Source organism: Pan troglodytes, chromosome 16 (assembly GCF_028858775.2).
Source record: "Pan troglodytes isolate AG18354 chromosome 16, NHGRI_mPanTro3-v2.0_pri, whole genome shotgun sequence".
Lineage (NCBI taxonomy): Eukaryota > Metazoa > Chordata > Mammalia > Primates > Hominidae > Pan > Pan troglodytes.
This window is the reverse complement of record NC_072414.2, coordinates 9,261,374-9,274,850: the sequence shown is the minus strand read 5'-3', so window position 1 is coordinate 9,274,850 and position 13,477 is coordinate 9,261,374. Positions and strand designations below refer to the sequence as shown.

Genomic DNA, 13,477 nt, shown 5'->3' with positions numbered 1-13,477 from the left:
CGGGTAGGTTTTTCTGCTGTACGTGGGTTTTTCAAGACCCAAATCAATAGCTGTAAAGAGAAATCTCTAGGCCCCTGACACAGATCTGGCTCAGAAAGGCCAAGGGTAAAGAAGAACATAAACAAGAAGACAGATGAGAACAGAGCTGCTTGCTTCAGGCAGTAATTCTTTCAGAAAAGTCAAACTGCGAATCTCCCAAGCTGCCCATAGATGAAAATTCTCTTCTTGCAAATCCCTGGCCGTGGGCTGCTGAGCTGCTGGGCTCCTGAGATGTTGGCAGCCTACTCTCAATTTCTGTCTCTATTTAAAACAATTTTTTAATTCTTCAGGAAACGCAGCATTCCCTGCAGGAATTGCTTTACATGTTTCTCATAAACAGAACCTTTCAACTAACTCTGGAAATCCATAGAAGCACCCAAACTCTTAGCAGAGAGAGGATTTCTGTCCAAGTCCCTTGAGATGGCAATTCACTGGAGGTGAAGTTGACTTGGTCTAGTCTTGGCTAGACCATATGGTCTTGATGTATTTTTTTCATGTAAAATTTGACATCTGAATATACAATGTGCATTGTTTTTTAGATCACTGTTCTTCTACAATTGGCAAACTCTACTACACAGTAAATACAATAGAATGTGAAAGTGTTTAGGAAGGAAGAGTAACCATGAAGAATTTTATCTCTTCAACAGCCATTGAATCCCTTCCCTTTCAATATCCTTCATCCATTTCACAGAGAATCCTCCTAGCTCACAGGTACCCTCTCTATTTAAAGGCTCACTAAGAAAATACCATCTGTAAAGCCTACAATTACAGTTTTCGGCCTTGAAAGTGTATTATAGTATAAATATCAATATTTCCCTTCTCCCCTGTTGAGTAAGCAGCAATAACCTCAGAATGAGTGAGGAAAGAGGTAGAAACTCAGAGGCACAGCAGCAGGAGGCAGCAGAACTAAGGGCTGTGGATTGGAAGCAACAATGTGGTTTCTTATCCCTGCCATTACAGTGTGGTTTCAGAGCTCATCCCACCCTTGGATGAAATTAATGCACAATTGAGTTGTAGTCATACTAATACCCTCTGCTGATACTGGACTGAACACAACAGAGGGCCAGAAGAAGACCCACCTGGGAACCATGACCAAGTTGTTGGAAGCCCAAAACCATGGTGCTTAGGGTTAGACTCAGCATTTGGTAGAAATCCAGGCACTGAAAACAATCCCTTGGAAAAGATGAAGCATGTAGACCCCTGGGTTTTTACATGCAACTGACACAAATCTTTAAAGGTAAGAGCTGCTAAGAGAGTTGGCCCCACTGGCTGAGTGCCTAGGCAAAGGGAAGTTCGTGATGAGGGATCTGTGTGGGAAGGGGCTTGGGCTGGCGTTGACAGGGGTCAAGTGACCAAGCGGGAATATTTCCAGCCTGTGACCAGGAACTGCCAGGAAAGAACTTGCATTTTTAACAATCAAGATAAATACTCCAGCCCGGACTGGGATATGGAGGTCATGGGAGGCCAGCAACAGAAGTGGAGAGACTGTGAAAGCCTCCATCCCCCTGCCACCCAGCACGCAGCCAACAGATGCCCATGGACCACATTCCTGTCATGGATGTCATCGCCATATGCGGACCACCCCCAATTAAACTGGGCTCTCATAATTTCTCATAAGATGGCTACTTGGAACATGTATTCCCCTACAACTTGGAACTTGGATTATATTTGTAGGATTTCTCTTCTTTCGGTTGAGTGGCCTTATCCCCAGTGTACTGCAACCAAACCACCACCACCAGCCACACTGCCTGCTGACCCTTTCTCCACCCTCTGGAAGACTTCTTACCCTTCAGAAACAGGTTATCCCTGTAGCAACAGGAAGAAATGGAGAGGCAAACTCCAGAGCCCCCCGGTCACAGCCCACCACATGCAGACCTGAGCATGGCTCATCTCAGAGGAGAGTCGGGTGCTGCCAGCATAGCCCTCGGGTGGGTTAGGTCCACCTGAAGTCATTACTGGTAGATTTGACTTCTGGGCTACTGGTAGCCCTGTCCCTCATACAAGGAAGGTGCTTGATGTTATTCCTTCATTCTGAAGAATCAGAGGCGGGTATATGTAATGTCTCTTGTAAGAAAATGCTATTTTCCCTAAGAAAGTAATACTAATAGACATGAATTTGGTCATTATATATGATGCACAGTTTCAAGTACTTTACATGTATTACAATCATTTAACCTTTCACAGCTCTATGAGTTAGGTGTTGCCTTGGTTGGTTCTAGAGGCTATAAGGAATTACCATAGACCGGGGTGACTTTTAAAGAACAGGAATTTATTTCCTGCAATTCTGAAGGCTGGACGTCTGAGATTTGGTGCCAACATGGTTATGTCCTGGTGAGGGCTCTCTTCTGGGTTGCAAACTGTGGGCCTCTCATTGTCTTCACACATAGCAGAGCGCAGAGTGAGCAGGGAAGCAAGCTCTCTCATGACTCTAAAGCGCATTCTACTTCTCATCACCTGCCAAAGGCCCCACCTCCAAATGCCATCACAGTGGGCAGCAAGCTTCCACATGACTTTGTCAGGGGAGGGGACACACACATTGCGTCCACAACAGGTGCTATTATTTACCCCAAATACAGGAACACAGCAGTTAAATAACTTGTCCAAGGACACTCAGCTAGTAGGTGGCTGATCCAGGATTTTACCGTGTCAGGCTCCTGACACAATGTCAAGCTGTTAATCATAATACCATAGTGGCCAGAACATATGCACGGGGTCCTCTGGGTGGCTGAAGATGAGTGGTCTCCATCTCTGCCCACCTGAACTTATTCTGATGGTATCTTTCTCATGACCAGTCCACAAGCATTTTAGTTTAGCAATGCTGAATGCTAAAATATGCTGGAAAATTTTGAAAGATGTTTATAAAAGCTATAGATTGGTAATAAAAAATAGTGGTACAGTAGAGTGAATTTAAGAAAGTTGGCTCAAAAATTAGAGCTCATCTTCTGGGATACAGGCCCAGCTCAATTGCACATGGGAGCCCAGAGGAAAGCAGGAAGACCATGCTGTTTCCACACTTCGAGCTTCCTCCCAGTCGGCAGCACTACCTTTTAACACCTATAAACCAGGAGAGTTTCTCCCAATGTCTTCACTCCACAAAGTTAAGACCAACAACTAGTTTTTTTTTCTTCACAGATACTTTCCATCAAGAGACAAAAGATTCCCTTTTTTCTTTTTCTTTTTTCTTTTTTAGATGGAGTCTCGCTCTGTTGCCCAGGCTGGACTGCAGTGGCACAATCTCGGCTCTCCGCAGCCTCCACCTCCCAGGTTCAAGCAATTCTCCTGCCTCAGCCTCCTGAGTAGCTGGGACTACAGGCACGTGCCACCACGCCTGGCTAATTTTTTTGTATTTTTAGTAGAGACAGGGTTTCACCATGTTGGCCAGGATGGTCTTGAGCTCCTGACCTCGTGATCCGCCCACCTTGGCCTCTCAAAGTGCTAGGATTACAGGAAAAGATTCCCTTCTAAGGGTTCTTATTTACTAAGGTTTATTGTTGTGTTAGCCACTAAACATTGTATCAGTATCAGCTCATTGATATTTACAACAGCTTTGAAAAATTGATATCATTATCTCATTTTACTGATGAAGAACAAAACCCATGGTGTTGAATCACCTTGTTTTGATCTTCAGGGGGGAAATGTGAGAACACAAGAGTAAAAGAAGACTCATAGGATAATCTGGGGGGGAAAATCACCTAGAAATTATCTTAGATGCCTAGGAATAAAATCTTGGTATAGGATGGCACTAACTGGTTATTATTTCTGGATATTTGGCCTATTTTAAATCCCAGTTAATTATCAATGTTAAATGTATTATTAAAATACACACATTATTTTCTACATTAAATGAATTATTGGCTTCCATTTCTGATCAAGGTGGAGTAACTGGAGTGGATTTAACTTCCTACTAGAAACAATTAACCAAAAAAAAATACATAAAATGTATGGTTTCCAGATATCAGACATCAGGAAGTGCCATGCAGTGGCCCCTAAAAGTGATCCTCATCGTGGCACTCAGCATGCTGCCTGGAGAATGCTTGCAGGTGGCAGTGCAGGGCAGGGAAGCCCAGACCACATCCTGTGGTCTCCCTGAGTTGAGATGATGGAATTGGGAGCGCAAGGCGGCCAAGGCAGTCAGAGTTCTCAGGAGAGAGAAAGAGAGAAGAAGAGAGAAAGAGCACAGAAAGGAGCTCTGAAGGTCTGAAGTGCATCCCACAAGGCTTCAGCTGAGTGCTAGTCAGCACAGGTCTATGAGGAAGCTGTGAGACCAAGGACAGAACCAATGCTGTGGAGCAGAGGAAGCAATCACTACTTCTGACTTACAAACGCTGCAATAATTGATCACCAGCAGACCTTCACTACAAAAGATGCTAAAGCAGAAGGAAAAGGATCCTAGACAGAACTCTGCATCCATAAAAGGACAGAAGAGTAACAGAAATGGTAAATATGGAAGATGGATTTTTCCTGGTTTTCACCTTTTTAAAAGGTAATTGGCTGTTTGAAGCTAAAATAATAGTGTATTATGGAAGTAAGGACAACAATAGCACAAAGGCTTAGCAGGGGCAACGGAAGTGTGAAGTGCAATATTACAAGAAGATGGACCACAGCAAGCTAGGCGTATGCTATTAGTCCTAAGGCAACTACTTTTAAAAAGTTACACCTAAAAAGCTAACAAAGAAAGGAAACAGAATCATGGATAAAAACAACCAACAATCTAACTCAATCCAAAGGAATGTAGAAAAATAAGAAAAAAGAAACGAAGAACAGACACAACAAATAGAAAACAGCAAAATCGTACACTTAAACCCAACCACATCAAGAATCACACTAAACATGATTCTAAACAACCTGACTGAAAAAGAATATTTCTCAGGTTGTATATAAAAATGATGCAGGATTTTTCTCGGTCACTTTGTCAGCCAGGGACTTCTGCAGCCTGACTTGTGCACCAGTGTGGACCCCACACTTGCTGTAGGATCCACATTCAGCCTGTGACTGGGCTGAGCATGCCCTAGTCCACCTGTGTTACAGCTGGTACCTGCGTTCACGTTCAGTGGGTCCTGAGTTCTTGCCAGCATTCAAGAAGAATGAGGTTACGCTGACAACTGAAGGGTGAGGAGGGCAGAGAATAATTTTATTAAATGGTGAAATGGCTCTCAGTGCAGAGGGGACATGAGTGTGGTCCCCCATCTGAAGTTGGGTGGTTTCTCTCTCGGTGTGGCTGGGTCTGGGGCTTTTATGGGCTCAGAATGGGGGAGTGTGTGCTGATTGGTTTGTGAATATGCAAATAAGCTGAAACAAAGACACAACTCAAAGGTGGGCACAACAGTATAAAAAACCAATTAGGGAAGGGTAGGTATATGTAAAATAGGTGAAGGATGAGGATCAGTCAGAGGAAAGTGCACCAAATGGGAAGAGACATTCTCAATCTGGTCCATAGATTTGACTTGTAGCTTGGCTTTCAAGCTTTAAACTGTCCTTGGCTTAAAGGTGGGGTTTCAGTGGGGTGCCTGCCCCTATCTGCCTAGGCATTTCTCCTCCTGCCACTATCAAAAGCAAGACCCAGATATTTGTTACCTATGACAAATTTTTAAAATTTCTTTAAATATATAGATACAAAGAGGTTAAAAATTTTAAAAATGAGAAAAGATACATCATTAATGCCATGAGTGCATATTTCAATATCAGGCAAAGTAGATTTCAGTGAAAAGAATACCACCAGGGATAAAGTGGATCATTTTATGATGACAAAGTGGTCTATTCATCAGAAGATAACAAGCTTAAAAGTTTCAATATGCTCAATAACAAAACTTCCATGTACATGAAGCAAAATCCAATAGATTTTTAAGAAGAAACAGACAAATCTTTAATTGTAATTAGAATTTTCAACTGTCCTTTCAACAATTTGTAGAACAAGTAGACAAGCAAGAGCACAATATATACTTTTCAAGTGTATTGATAGTATTTACCATGATGGACTATAAAAGCACTCTTAGTGAATTTAGAAGTTTTCAAGCCACTCAAAGAATATTCTCTGACTACAATGGAATTAAAATAGATATCCAAAAAAATCCTCCAATACTAAAAAACTAACACATTTCTAAATAACCCATGGATCAAGGAAGAAATCAAAACTGAAATTAGATTGTATTTTGAGTTGAATAAAATTTAAAATGTAGAATATTATACATTGCAAGATGTAGTTCATGTAATGACTTGAGGGAAATTTATAGCACTCAACATATGTATTTAAAAAAAGAAGAAGAAACATCTCAAATCAATGACTTTAGTGTCTACTTTATAAAGCTAGAAACAGAAAAGCAAGTTTGATCCAACATAATCAGAAGAAAGAAAATAAATATGTTATGACAAGATGCCCAATCCTTCCTCCTACCTTTTTGTTCCTTTCTACCTTTGTCCTGTCAGAATCAGAATGAGTGACTAGTTCTGTGGGATGAGTGTGCTGAAAGATGGGGCTCCATTCAGAAGCAAGACACTACCGAGGCCAGGCATGGGGAGGACTACTCACCTCTAGCTTTGGTCTTCAAGCAGATTGTATTAGTCTGTTCTCTGACTGCTAATAAAGACATACTTCAGACTGGTAATTTATAAAGGAAAGAGGCTTAATGAACTCATGGTTCCACATGGCTGGGGAGGCCTCACAATCATGGCAGGAGGCAAAGAAGGAGTAAAGTCATGTCTTACATGGCGGTAGGCAAGAGAGCGTGTGCAGGGGAACTCCCATTTATAAAACCATCAGCTTTCATGAGACTTATTCACTATCATGAGAACAGCACAGGAAAGACCGACCCCCATGATTCAATTATCTCTCACTGGGTCCCTCCCATGACAAGTGAGAATTATGGGAGCTACAACTCAAGATGAGATTTGGGTGGGGATACAGCCAAACCATATCAGAGATTATCCCTTATATTTATGCCTAAGATGTGTTGAGAGTCAGGAATCTCCATTAGAAATCCAAAACTCAGTGGTCACCCCTCTCTCACACACATACCCAGTTCACTGGCCTGCCTTGCTCTTATGTCACTGGAATAACATTCAGGTGATTTAGTGGTACTTTTCTTTTCTGTTTTGTCCAGCACGTTGTTCAGTCAATGCATAAGCCCCCATCCCCCTGCATTTAAAAAAAAATCATGCTCAATATTCCTCATCTCATGACTCTGCTTTTGCTATTACCTAAGCACTTCTGCTTCTGCTTCTGCATGGGAGGTGTCTTCCTCTCAGTCCCTGAGTTCTGGGCGTGTTCTTCCATCTAAGGATGCAGGTTCTTCAGCCCTGCTCACTGGCCCTGATTTCTGTGCCACTTGTGGTCCTGAGAAACCCGGACCCATAGAATAGCGCTTTGCCCCACCACCATGTGTGACAGCTGTAAAATGTGGGTAGAGAAATGCATCTCAGCCCTAAAAAAGTATCGAGGCATTAAAAACGCTCAAAGTTAGAAAGGGTATTAAAGGTCCTCCAGATAGGGTTATATTTACCTAAGTAGTTTTACATTCCTTAACACATTTAACTCATACAAGTTTATAAACTCTTATTATTTCCATCTTACAAATGAAGAAACTGAGGCTATTGGGTTGAGTCTGGTTCCACAAACCCACCACTCTATTTCCCTCAACACACACATATGCACACAATGTGCGCGCGCACACACGCGCACACACACACACACACACACACCACTGCTGACATTTCCTTTGTTAAGGGACAATGTAAGATTTCATGGTAGTCTGACACCATTAAGACAAAGGGAGCAGGCAATACCTTAAACCTGCTTCAAACATCCCACTCCCTCAAAGCTCCCTCAGGGAGAGATGTGGACAAAGGCCAGGGCAGATAGAAAATCAAACCTCTACTACATTTTAATTGAGTTTATCCTCAAAATTCCAATGCTTAATACTGGCAAACTGGATTGAAGCACAAGAGAGAGGCACTAGGTCCAGCTAGAACCCTTTCAGTACAAAGCCCAAACTCAAAATTCTGCTGGCAGCTGCTGCCCTAGTTTGAGAAGATGAGATGCTCACATATGCTTGTGAGAAACATTAAAGAAAAAGAAAGCTAAATGGCTGTGCTTCCTCCCACCTTATTGTAATCCTAATTTAGGCACAAAAAGAAAACGTCAGGAAGCACCGGAGAGCAAGACAGGCAGATGGCTAGACAAGTGCTCGGGTGGGTGAAAAGCCCGAGGCCAGTTTGCTGATCAGCTACCTGGATAAAAGAAGAGGAAAAGAATAGCAAGCTCAATGTGAACTTTCTAACAATCAGACGTGTCACTGATGACCCAATCGGATTAAAGACCCCTTTTTTCTGGCAGTGGAGAGGTGGATTCTATAGAAGAGAAGGTGGAGAGGGGCTGCCAAGAGGAAAAATAACACTTTCCCCCCAGGAAAGGCCCAAAAGTCCCAATATGCACATTTGTGGCTCAGACCACTCTTCTGAATTCCGTATCCATATATCCACAGTAGGAGGCATCAGGAATACTCCCCCTACCCCGGCCCCCGCCAACCTTCAACCAAAGAGGAAAATTTGAACCACAAAATTATTTAATTGGATCTGAATGTATTTCTCTTCTGCATGGCAAAGGGAAACCCACTGCCATCCAGTGCCTCTTGCAACTCAGGAGGCAGCAAAACGTGAATTGCCACAAAAGGTTGGAGTATACACTTTCATTACAGAGGAAAGTCAAGGTTGCCCTCACAGAAGCAATAGTCTCTCTTATGAGAATATTCTTTGTTTCTGTGATAAAGCACATCTTGGTGATATGTGCTGGCTCTTCAGTTTATGCTTAGTTTTCAACAGCTGCAGTTCCCACGCCGGGAGATCTACAGGCAGTCAAGGCACCACGTGGTGGCACAGGGAAATCATTTGTGGCCCTACAGCTACAGCCCAAGGGGTTCAAATTTTCAAGAACAAGACTATTAAGTTGGGGGAAAAATCTCTTCCTTCTAGAAATCTTCTGAAGGTGAAAGTAGGGGACAAGCTTCGGAATCTTCCTGATCCTTCAGTAACAAACTCTTCATTTATTAAAAAAATTTTAACTGACAAACAATAATTGTAAATATTCATGGGATACATAGTGATGTTTTGATACATATAATGTATAGTGATCAGATCAGGGTAATTAGCAGTGTAATTGTTCCCGGACCAAACTGAGGATTGGGCTGCTATTTCTCATGGCCCAGTAATGAGATGCAGATGAACTGGGGAGGAAGAAGAGTTTTTATTTCTGTAACTGGCTACAGGGAGAAGGCCTGGAAATTATCACCAGACCAACTCAAAATTACAATGTTTTCCAGAGCTTATATACCTTCTAAGCTATATGTCTATGTGTTAAGTGTGCATTCATCTAAAGACAAGTGATTAACTTATTTTAATCTATAACTAAGATCTGAGTCCTGAAGATCTTCCTCTGGATCCTCAGTAAATTTACTTAATGTAAGTGGGTCCAGGTGCTGGGGTGATTACCCTTATCTTGTCTCCTGCCAAATCATGGAGGTTTGGGGAGTTCCTTCAGACCCCCAACAAACTTGTTTGTAGAGGCCTGGGGAGTTTCTTCAGATCCCCAATAAAACTTGTTTAATCCTAAATGGGTCCTGTTAAAAATTCCTTCATTATTTTGTCATGCTTTAATGCCCAGGAAAGGCCTAGGCAAAACTGTTGGTGGGTTTTTGTTACATCCCAGCCTTTGTATAAGGGCATTGGCTTTTAATGTTTAACTTAACCACTCAGTCAGTACTGAAACAGTTGTTATGGAAGCCTACTTTAGTGAGACCTGGCCTGCCACATAATTAGCATCTCAAATATTTGTTACTTCTTTGTGTTGGGAACATTCAGAATCCTTTTTCTAGCTACTGGAAACTCTGTGTAATTGTTAACTGTATTCATCCTACAGTGCTATAGAACACTAGAAATTATTCCTCCCATCTAGCTGTAAATTTGTATCCTTTAATAAATTTATCTCTCTCCTCACTTCCCACTGCCCTTCCCAGCCTCTAGTATCCTATGTTTTACTTTTTTTTTTTCAACAGGCTGGAGTGCAGCAGCATGATCTCGGCTCACTACAACCTCCATCTCCAAGACTCGAACCATCCTCCCACCTCAGCCTCCCGACTAGCTGGGACTACCGGTGCATGTGTTCTACTTTTTGCCTCTACAAGATCAATTTTTTTTTATAGCTTCCACCTATAAGTGGGAATATATGGGGCATTTAACTTCTTGTTCCTGGCTTATTTCACGTAACATAATGTCCTCCAGTTATATCCATATTGCTGCAAATGACAGAGGTTATTTATGTATTTATTATTTTTTTGAGAAGGAGTCCCACTCTGTCATCCAGGCTGGAGTGCAGTGGTCCAATCAGGGCTCATCGTAACCTCAGCCTTCTGAGTTCAAGTGATCCTCCCACTTCAGCCTCCTGAGTAGCTGGGACTAGAGGCGTGTGCCACCAAGTCCAGCTAATTTTTTTGGTATTTTTTGTAGAGATGGGGTTTTGTCATGTTGCTCAGGCTGACCTCTAACTTCTGGGCTCGAGTGACCTGCCTGCTTCATCCTCCCAAAGTGTTAGGATTACATGCATGAGCCACAGGGCCCAGCCAACAGAGTTTTATTCTTTGATATGACTGAATAGCACTTCATGGTGCATATATACCATATTTCTTTATCCATTTGTCTATTATTGGAAAATCAGTGATTGAAGGGTATAGCTTCCATCCTCAACCCACCCAATGATTCCAACATAGATCAGAGAACCTGGACGTCCCATAGGCATTTCAAACTTAACAGCTCGAAAACAGAACTTGCGTCTCCTAAATCCTCTCCTTCCACCTTCCCAAACCAGCACTTTCCATGGTCTCACTCTATTCAGTTAATGGAAACTTCATTCTTACTATTGCTCAGGAAAAAATTCTTGGAGTGATTTTTTGGTTCATCTTTTATGCTCACACATCTAATCCATCAGAAAATTCTGTCAAATATGCCTTCAAAATATGTTCAGAAAGCACCAGCTCCAATGCTACTGTAATGGTACCAGCTTTATCATCTCATCTGGGCTATTGCAACAGCTTCCTTACTGGACTCTCTGCTTCCTCATTCAGCCTATTTTCAACATGGGAGCCCAGGAGATCCTGCTGAAATGGAAATCAGGTAAGTTTAACTTCTCTTCTCAAAACCTCCCATAGTAAGCAGTCAGCTTAACTTAGGTATGCTGAACTAACGAGCAAACCCTGAGATCTCAGGTGATTAACACAAGAAGTTTAACTTGCCACTCACATGTAGCCCTCTGGGACTCAAGACTCCAGCAAAGTTCCCATCCAGTGGCAACTCAAAGATGCAGGCTGCTTTTCTCCTGTAGCCATGTCTTTCATTGGGCAATGTCAGTGGAAGACAGAGCACAGGGAACTCACGCATCCTCTGCCCTGCTGTGTTTCATCCGGTCTACTGGCCACAGCGAATCTCTGGGGCCTGCCCACTCAAGGGGGCTGGAAATATAGGTGAGTACATTTGGTCAGCATTAAATATTTCTGCCACACCCTCCAATAGCTTCCTATCTCCTTTAGGATTAAAGACACAGTTCTCACAATGGACACATCATTCTTCTCTCCCCTGAGGGCCTTTGCACTGACTGTGTATCCTGCCTATAGCGCCCTCCTGATGCTCTTTCCCCCATCTCTGATACATTTTCAAATAGAAACATTTTATTGAGATAATTGTAGATTCACATGCAGTTGTGAGAAAGAATATAGGGAGATCCTCTGTGCCCCTTATCCAGTTTCCCCAAATGGTAACACTTGCAAAGGTATGGTATGATGTCACAGCCAGGATATTGACATTGCTACAACCCACCAATCTCACTCAGATATCTCCGTGTGTATGTGTATTTATTTCCACACATTTTATCACATGCATAAGTTCGTATCTCCACCACCACACTCAAGATGCAGACATTTCCATCCCCACGGGGATTCCTCCTGCTGCCCTTTCATTGCCACCCCGCCTCCCTCCCACCACTGCCCCCTCTATCCTGCCCTTACGCCTGACAGTCACTAATCTGTTCACCATTTCTAAAATTGTGTCATTTCAACAGCATTATATAAAGGAACCACACAATTTGTCCTAGCCCAGCGGCTGGGCACATGTGTTTCTATGCTTCTTACAGATAAACAGCAATATTTAGGATGCCAAAGAGCAAAGGTAAGAGGGCCATTTCCGATGATCCCTGTGCGCTTCCAGCCACGGAAATATAGCCTGAGATACAGGCACTACAGCAGCCAGGGATGGGGGGAGGGGTCCCTGATTCCCACAGTGCTTACACTGGCCCTGCACACTCCCTGAGCAACTGGCAGGGGCCTCTGGGTCACCTCTGCTTTCCATCCCATCAGCCCCATTTCTCTACCAGAGAATCCTTTTATTATGTTAAAATAGGACGTCATTACTTGAATTAGAAAGGAAAATACCAGCTGCTTTCGTCCTCCAGGAAGCACTAATTAGCCAGCAGCCACCCTGATCTCAGGCGACCAGGGAGCCGGTGCAGACTAATTACAAGCCTGCTGCCTCCTGCACACTGAAACTCATGCTGCAGCACCTGCGCTTCTGAGCTGAAGGATTTTTAGGATCTGGAATTTCCCCCCGGCACTAACCTTGCATTTGATGCCTTCATTACACATTTCCTTCCACAATAGCGTCCTCACTGGTCTCTGATTTCCAGCCAACCCATCTTGCACAAAACAGCCAAATTCATCTCCTTGAAACACAGTTCCAATCATATAATTTTCTTACCCCAAATTTGTCAGCATGATCCCCATGCAGCATGTAAATTATAGTCCAGACCCCCTCCACCTGGCCCTGCAGGCTTTCTCTAAAGGGACTCAAGCCCGGATTCCTGGCCTCTTGTCAGCCCCTGACTTCCACAGTCCTTCCCACTGAGAGACATGTCCTGGCTCAGGTTCCCCTAATCAGCACTTTCACCTGCGGCATGCTCAGTCACCCCAGGTGCCTTAGAGACAGAAGCAAAACCTGCATCCAGACTGCTGTGGTTTCAATGCTTGTGTCCCCACCTCCCAAATTCTTATGTTGAAATTGAATCCCCAAGGTAATGGTATAGGTTGAGCATCCCAAATCTGAAAATCTGAAATCTAAGATGCTCTAAAGTCTGAAACTTTATGAGCACTGACATGAAACTCATAGGAAATGCTCACTGGAATACCATATGATCCAGCACTCCCAAGGCTAGGTGTATATCCAAAGGAAAAGAAATCCATATATCAAAAAGATCTCTGCGCTTCCATGGTTCCACTGGAATGGAATGTTCCATTCACAACAGCCAAGATGTGGAAGCAACCTAAGTGTCAATCAACAGAGGAAGGAATTTTTTAAATGTGGTACACATATACAATGAAAAAGTACTCCACCATTAAAAAAAAGAAGA

At 43.0% G+C, this 13,477-nt stretch overlaps 1 long non-coding RNA gene across 1 annotated transcript in view; it reads right to left on the bottom strand.

Annotated features, from left to right (window-relative positions):
- LOC104002228 (uncharacterized) overlaps positions 1 to 12,835 on the bottom strand; it is a 56,751-nt gene extending 43,916 nt beyond the window's left edge. Inside the window, exon 1 of the long non-coding RNA XR_674423.4 lies at positions 12,690 to 12,835. This is a non-coding gene — a long non-coding RNA (uncharacterized LOC104002228). The remainder of the gene's footprint in view (positions 1 to 12,689) is intronic.
- Positions 12,836 to 13,477: the final 642 nt, after the last annotated feature.